The 8,710-nt window shown below is 36.9% G+C and overlaps 1 protein-coding gene across 2 annotated transcripts in view; it reads left to right on the top strand.

Annotated features, from left to right (window-relative positions):
• Window positions 1-4,717: 4,717 nt before the first annotated feature.
• LOC134794174 (serine proteinase stubble-like) overlaps window positions 4,718-8,710 on the top strand; it is a 219,436-nt gene continuing 215,443 nt past the window's right edge. For both annotated transcript variants that reach the window (XM_063765896.1, XM_063765895.1), the window contains exon 1: window positions 4,718-4,892. The gene's annotated coding sequence lies outside the window, so the exon portion shown is untranslated. The remainder of the gene's footprint in view (window positions 4,893-8,710) is intronic.

Here is an 8,710-nt window from a genome sequence, read left to right as displayed (position 1 = left end):
GAGTAACTGCGTCTACTGCTACACTTATAGCACATGATGTCGCCATGTTTATGGATTTATAGTCCGGTGGCCGACAGCATGAAACCCTACCTGATAAAAAAATAGAATAATCCTACTCTGTGGAGGTAGCTGACTTTTAGCAGCTTCAACTGCTCTTGGTCGGCCGTGGCTTAACTTGGCAAATTTTGCGCAAATGGCAAAAAAGTGGTACAAATATTCATCAAAAAAACAAAATTGGTCAGCTACATCCTGTGTTGGCAGGTTCCTGTGTCCGACCGAATTTGTGGTACCACGTGAGCTACAATTTACCTCATCGAAAAATAGAATGTCACTTGTATGGTAGGATTGCTGCCATTGACATTTTTTTTAATGCGGGCGGACTGCAAAAGCTATCAGGCTAAGGTGAAAACGACCAATATATACGTCAACAAATTTAATGTAGGTATTACAATCAGCTTTTTCATTCTATTTTTCGATGAGGTAAATTGTAGCTGTCACGTGGTACCACAAATTCGGTCGAACACAGGAACCTGCCAACACAGGATGTAGCTGACCACTTTTGTTTTGCTGTCTTCAAAGGCAGCTATCCTACCATGCAAGTTTCATTCTATTATACGATGGGGTTTTTTTTTTGATGAATTTTTGTGCCACTATTTTGCCGTTTACGCAAAATTTGCCAAATTAAGCCGCGGCCGACCAAGAGCAGTTGATGCTACTAAAAGTCAGCTACCCCTACAGAGTAGGATTTTCTATTTTTTTATCAGGTAGGGTTTCATGCAGTTGGCCACCGGACTATATTGAAACGACAACATGGCTGACTTGTGCTGTTAATGTAGTTCAAAACTCTTTAAAGGTACTCTAAGCTGAATACATTTTGAATAAAACCTGTAAATACACTTCAGCTCCTATAACAGCGGTTTGAGCCCCATTACCCGAATTATGATATAAGCGCGCTGTTACAGCAGCATTGTTGCCAAATGGTTATTGGATTGCTTTTAATAGGCTTTTATAACAACAGAGAAGAGAGTTGAGTAACGGTTGTATTAAAGCGCCTTATTCAGACAATTAGCTATTCTATAGCTGTTATATGATTTTAATAGAACAATTATGCTGAATAAAAGTGATTTAGTAGCGCTAACTCAGCATTTATTAAAAGGTGGAATAAAAGTGCTAAAAGATAGTGCTATAAACGTTTATACGACATGATTATAGCACTAATTAGCGAAAATTGCTAAATAGTCGAGTTAACCGCTATTATACGATATATTGGTGTTTCAACAACCGTAATTCGGCTGTTATACGATTGCAGGCTGAGTAAATCAATTCTTATACGACTATTTTGCTAGTTGGGGAAGAAGCGGACGAACTTGCTAAAAAAAGGGCGCAGACACACCCCTGGTCGGTCCAGAACCCTTCTGTGGAAGCACAAAACGAGATACATATTCTCTGCTCAGCAACTTAGAAAAAACGAGAGCAATCGATTGGTGGAAGTTCGTTAAAGGACAAGAACACTCGAAAGCTCTGATCAAAGGGTTCAACAGCAAAACTGCTAAGGAGCTTTTAAGACTCAAAAGGCACAAAACCTGCGCGGTGACCAGAATACTGACTGGACACTGCAAGTTGAACAAACATATGTTTCGAATTGGCAAGAAACAAGATGCGACATGCAGGTTCTGTCAGGAGTCAGAGGAGACTGCAATGCACATTCTCTGTTCTTGTGGACTACTAATGTCAAAAAGAAGTACCTACCTAGGGCGACACGTAGTGCAACCCTATGAGGTACAAAACATTACGGCCCAAAGAATCTGGAACTTTCTGGATGCAACGGGCATTAGTAATGAACTTAAAGGGCCGTCACAATAGACCAATGCTGGTCAATGCGACACTCCACCGACAGGCCCACAACACCACATTAATAATAATAATGTCCCGCGGGGGCAGCTTGTGGCGAGCTGACGGTGAGTGGCGACACCGCGGACCCCTATTCCAGAGGGCCCTGTCATCTGGCCCTCGCCTCTGTGCTTGCCTTGATTGGCTCTGTTGTCGCACTGTGCGTGCGGCCATTGCGGGGCCCACTCAATGAGTTGGCGAGTCACCACCTGTCATTTACAATTTTGACACTGATTGTCACGGCAGGTGTCCGCTAGTCTCTCCCATAGCCCATTATCCAGTCCATCCAACTTTCAAATCTATAGCCCATGACCTTAGTTCCCATCGCAGCACAAAAGTGTTGCACTGCAATAGTCTTTGCACCTGGAGGGGACCATCTCCGGATGTATCACACTGTGCGTTCGGGGATAGTATCCACCACATGTATCCCTTGCTTTTAGATTAAAGTACCTTAAAGGGCCTCTGCGCTGTTGGCTTCGGCCCCACGTACGCCTCCCAAAGGTCCGGGACCCCATGGTCCCGAGATATGGAAAATACATACAAATAATAATGTTAATTTTATCACATTTATAATACTTAACTCTGTTGGCGAAAGTTTTCTCAACATATTTATTTATATATTTGTATATATATCACTTCCAGAAGTAATTTATTAATGTAATCTACAACCAGAAGAATAACAACTTATCAGAAATCATCTAAACATACTTAAAAATCCTAAACGCTGCATACCGCTCTTACAGTGCAGGTACGCCGCGCGACACAAAACATTTTTTTTAACAGAGTTATGAAAAAAAGTGTTTGACATGTTTACTATTCTGTATAGTACGATAATTGGGCTATTCACAGGTATTTTTTTTCTATAGCAAATCCTCATAGTTTAAATTTTATAGAGGATTTACGAAAAAAAAATTAAAAGATTTTTTTTGAATTTTGAATTTCTCGAATTTTTTGTATGGGTGAGTGAAAATTTAGTCACAGAAATGAATTCTTCATCCTCGAGTTACACGAAAAAGACACCAAACTTGATATAGTTGCGAGATGTATGCAGATATTAAGCTTAGAGTGAGGCGCGCCGGAGGCACTTTTTCCCCCCCTCCCCTGCCCACCTGCTGGGGGGAACCTCTTGGCAACCGGGCTTAATCAGCTCAGATCACCCCCAGGAATACCTGTTCCAAGCGGTTTGCTTTGTCTCCAAAATGCAAGGTGGTGGACCTTAGATCTCCTGCTATAATTACTACCCGAACGCCCCACATTTCATGGCGATCCTGCCAGGATTACACACACCAGGATTACAGGTAATTAAGGCATTACGGTCGACACCTATCCATGCACTTTTGAACACCACTGTACGTTCGAATTGGCATTGGTGCACGAGGTACCTACTGTAATTGGAATCAATTACTGTCTAATATTAAGAATCCGAATACGCCTCTTAGTAAACGCTTGGCAAAATTGGATTGCTTTTAGCAAGGCGTCGCCTCATAAAACTGCATGCTGCGTAGTCGCAGGAACGGTAAATCCTCCGTAAATTCAGCGTTAAACCGTCGTTTTATAGTGTTTACGATTCCACTAGTTTATGGCGTAGGTACTGGAGTATTGGACCACTAACCTTTGTTCATGTTATAAAAGTCTGTATCTTTAGGTATTCAAATAAAAGTAAACAAAATCTACCCTCAAATGGCTCCTTAAGCCAGTTGAGGGTAGATAAACACATTACATGATCAAATAATGTACGTTAAAGTCAGGTCGTTCAGTGACTGATCCAGGCGGTTTTGTATTTGGTTGGTTAGCCAATAAATGTTATAACTACCCGAACATATACAAATTGTTTGTTTACTTTTATTTAAATGCCTAAAGATACAGAGTATAGTCGTTAAGACGTTTGTTGATGCTATACTTCGTTTTTTTAGCATTAGAAAGAACTCAACAGAAGTAAGCGTGCAGTTTTTACCACACAACAGACAACACACTTGAACTACAACTAATTTACGAAGTACAGCTGATACGACGCACGTAACGTATATCTCTGACGCCGATACCGACTAAATCACTGTTTATTTAAGGCAAATACGGCGTTATCGGTAAAAAGCGTCCTCCTACCTTCAATTTGTATGTGTTCTTTCACTTCTTTCTAATTAATATTTTAAAATTCCTTGTAAGTGTGTTGGCGTACCTAAGCTGTAAACTGAAGTAAGCAACTTGTAAAACAAACAATCAACAATTCAAATTATTGCCGCGTGATTAGAACTCCTTTAGTAAACTTGTCTCATAAAACTACAAGGTGCGTTCATTTCACCATTTCCGACGCCGACACCGATTAAAATCACTGTTATATTTAAGCACATAAGGTATTATCGTTAAAAAGCGTAATTGAAGAAATCAATGACCCTACAATTCAAATGATTCATGCATGTTTCTTATTTCATCTTCTTCTTACTTAATTCAAAATCCTAAATGGCTTAGTCACTAGGTGTAACCGCGTTTAGCAGGTAAGTATCCAAAAAACCGGACAAGTGCGAGTCGGACTCGCCCACCGAGGGTTCCGTACTTTTTAGTATTTGTTGTTATAGCGGCAACAGAAATACATCATCTGTGAAAATTTCAACTGTCTAGCTATCACGATTCGTGAGATATAGCCTGGTGACAGACGGACGGACGGACGGACAGCGGAGTCTTAGTAATAGGGTCCCGTTTTACCCTTTGGGTACGGAACCCTAAAAAGTAGCTTAATAAGAGACTGCACTAACTGGAAATAATTTTAGGATGATATTTATCCTAGTTAGCATGCTACTATCACGATTGAATTAAGTAAGGTGTATCAAGCGCTTTAGTAAACTCGTCTCATAAAACTGCAAGGTGCGTTCATTTCACCGGCGCGTGCGCCGCCAGTCTCGCTGCAGCCGTCCTCGTTCGCGCACGCGTACTCCCGATCAGTGGCCTGTGACAGTGACATGGTTTTGTGCTTTGAACGGATTCAGTTACGTTGTTTTTGTTAGCACGTAAGTTTTTTTATTATATTTTGAGTATGTAGTAAATTAAGAGTTGTGAATATTGTTTTTTAAAAGATTTAAAAAAATACTTTTTTTAAATCTATGTTAGGGGTTTCGTATCTTACGTTAGAAGATCTTAAGTAAGATTCTGTATACCGTATCGTGCGCGCATTTAAATTATTTAGAAATCCAAGTCGTCACTTGCAAAAAAATGCACGAAATCGGCGGAGCGGCGCGCCGGCAGATGCGCGCCGACTGGAAGAGGCTGAGAAAGTGTGAAAACGCACTTACCCGGTTTTGCCATTTGGCGTATGAGCGTTACGGTATTATGAGAATCAAATTTATGAGGATTTAATGTACCCACTAACTGCATCCGACGATGTAACTTCAAATGTAATGTAAATTGGGAAATGTCGGTTTGAGATGGAAATAATTGGGTTAATGTTAAATCTTAATGCAAATAAAATAGTGCGTAAAGTTTAAGTGATGTTTGTAGGTATGCCTTTAGTTATCAGGAAACTATCATATATTTACATATACATAGGTGTAAAGAAATAAAATTAAAATACTTAGAACGCCAACGGCTTTTAAAATTTATTCCCTATTTACAAAACGAACATAAATGTGTTCTATTTGTTTTTGAGATGGCCAACAAGGTGGCTGATAGTAGTTGTTAATCATTAAATTTTATAATTGATCAAATGGTACAGCTACTTATCTAAAAACATATATATTTTGCAAATATTTTTCATAATGTATGTTATTTTCCAACAAAACGAAATATAAACAAAACGTTGATTTCAGTATTTTTCATAAAAATATTAACTAAAATAATATTTCACGTTCAATATTAAGTAGGTAGGTACACATATTATTTATTATGTCAGAAAGTGTATCAAATATTTTACGAAATAAATTTTAATAATGGAAGGAATTATGATCAATTATAATCAAAAACTAACGTAACTAGTAATTAATTAATTTTAATATGTAACCATCCGTAATGTTTTGTGAGTTGTGACATTTTTGCTTATTTCTGTCATGACTTGTTGTATAAAAGGTACATTATGCAAGACTTTTGACAATTTAGTTATTTCGTTAAAAATCTTGGTCTTCGTGTTAAGCAAATAATTAATCATACAAACAAATCTTATTTTTTAAGAGTTACGAGTTCATTGCAATTTTTATTTTTACATAGTAGTCGGTTGTTTGTCTTAGACTTGTTTTTGATTTCATTAATGCACTTCCGCATCTTTGTGATTCTGGCGGTAGTAAAAAAAAACATTGTTAGTTATTATTTATGTAAATAAAACTGAATGTCAAATCTAGTACAGGATAGCCCAAACATACGCTGTCAAAAATTTCAGAGGAATAATTTTCTTACAACAACTTCAATAATTTATCTGACACAAAACATAATTATCTTCAAAATATTCTTCTTTGGCTTTGATACAAAAACGCACATATAATTTGTGAAAATTATAAACAAATTGCAGCTGTAAAAATCTTTGTCTATTATTAAATCATATTATTCCAAATTCCAATTTGTCATTTGGCAGCTCGTATCTCACAAAATTAGGTGTATTAACACTATAAGGTTGTATAATAATAATAAATCTAAGTATAGTTGGTCAAGCAGATCTTGTCGGTAGAAAAAGGCGGCAAATTTGAAAAATGTAGGCGCGAAGGGATATAGTCTCATAGAAAATTTGAATTTCGCGCCTTTTCCTACTGACAAGATTTGCTTGATCATCTATAGTTTTACGTGATATTTGGCATATTTATCTCTCCCCTGCGTGCGCGCAGCCGCATCCAGCGGTGATAGATCCGTCCGCGTCGAGTATATGTTAGTAGCGCGAGTGAGAGTTAGAATGTGTATCGACTGGCCATTAATACGTATTATTAACGGCTTAACTTGGTACGTAAATACTTAATACAAAAGAAGGGAAATAAATTGTAAATAAAGGTAATTTTAAATAGATCGACATAGGCCAACGGAAAAAAGCATGTACTTATCTGCAATAGGAAAGCAATTTTTGAGCTCATCACACAAACAGCATTGGGGTTTCTAACTCGGGACCATCACGTTCATAGGTTGACACAAAAATAAATTTTCGTGTCCACAAAAATAAATTTTCGTGTCCACAAAAATACGTTTTCGAGTCGTCAAAAATAAATTTTCGTGTCCACAAATATCCGACAATGTTTAATTAAAACATGCACAAAAATTTTGATTAAAACTTTAAAAACTTACTTAATATATTACTGATTTGATTAGGTACCTATTTTTGATATGTTAAAATTATTTCATGGCAGATATTTGTGCTCAAAAAAGTTAATGGGGTAAAAGTTAATAGCTATAATTACGAGTATCAACTAAATAAATGTAATTTTAAATAATATTGACAATACATATTACTTGCTCAAAGAATGAAAATAAAACTTCATCACTGGTTTATATCCAAATCAGACTTTTATATTTTGGGTTATAATTTGTTATAATAAGGTAATAATTATCGGGTGTAGTTTTTGAACAACATCTTTTATGGAACTTATGAAATTAGGGTATTTTTCATTTCCCGTTTTCTGTATGTTGATTGTTGTCTAACGCCAGTATTCGGCTTCTGTTCTCAAATTAAGTCTTCCACATAAAATAGCAAAGTGCATCGCTAATTCCATTAAATAGGTATTTTCTATCCTCAACATTTCTTAACTTATCCTAGTCTTAACAGACAGTTACCCAATTACCTACTTTATAAAAGCCCTGAGTCACTTTGGGTCACTACCGTACCGACAACGCCTTTGATTTGATATATTATAATTAATGGGCAACTGACGGATGCAAATGGCGTTATAATAATGACAAACTTTGACATTATTGTAACTAAATTTGCACCCGTCAGCCGACCGTTAACATTGTTACGATAGCCTAGTGAGGCCCCATGTCATGGTACATAACTTAATATTAATTAGGTATACTTACGCAGAGTTTGGACATGCACATATAAAGTGTGAAAAAACGGCCCTAAGATGTTATAAGTTTCGAATATCTGTTTTACTGTCGTTATGTTAATAGTTATTTAATAGCAAAACATATTTATTAATTCGTTTTGAAATAAGTATAGTGTCCAAGTATCCAACTTCGAAATGTATATACCATTTTTTTAAAGAAGTACGTATCTGCTTGTTGCACGGATTGCGTAGGTTGCGGGTTCAAGTCCTGCCGGAAGCGTAACTTATTCCATTTTTTTCCTTTTATTCGTAATAAAATTCGTAATGTATTCTTGGGAGATGTCAGTTGTAATAATTACAATTATTGTAGCCTTAACTATATTAAGAAAACCTTTTTTCTGCAGAGCTCTTAAATGAATACCGCTTCTTACTTGAGAATGTATTATGCTGTAATAAGAAGCTTACTTGATACATATTAGTCTTTTTGTATTTCTATTGACATGTGCAAGTAGAATTACAAACATTTTAATTAAAACAATTAATTACCCAAATGGCTGGCGAAAAGCGATTAGGAGAGCCGACCCCAATTGAACATGGGATAAGGCCGGAGAAAGAAGAATTAATTACCCCTTTGACGTTGGTCCTTAGAGCCGGATCCTTAGCACATTTCTAAAATGTTTCTCTAATAAAGATACTGGTATGAACCTTAATGAGAATGCTTAGACATTACTACCGTTTAGTTACTAACAGGCCAATTCGAACGTACACTGATATCAGAATGATATCTAACTGATGTCATTCAGTTGTCGTTAATTTTGCTCGTACTTTTCCGTACATGTGTTGGCGCGGGCGATACGTTCGGTAACTAAATAAAA

This window comes from Cydia splendana, chromosome 10 (assembly GCF_910591565.1).
Source record: "Cydia splendana chromosome 10, ilCydSple1.2, whole genome shotgun sequence".
Taxonomy (NCBI): domain Eukaryota; kingdom Metazoa; phylum Arthropoda; class Insecta; order Lepidoptera; family Tortricidae; genus Cydia; species Cydia splendana.
Note: the sequence above shows the minus strand (reverse complement) of the source record. Positions and strands in the feature narration are given on the sequence as shown.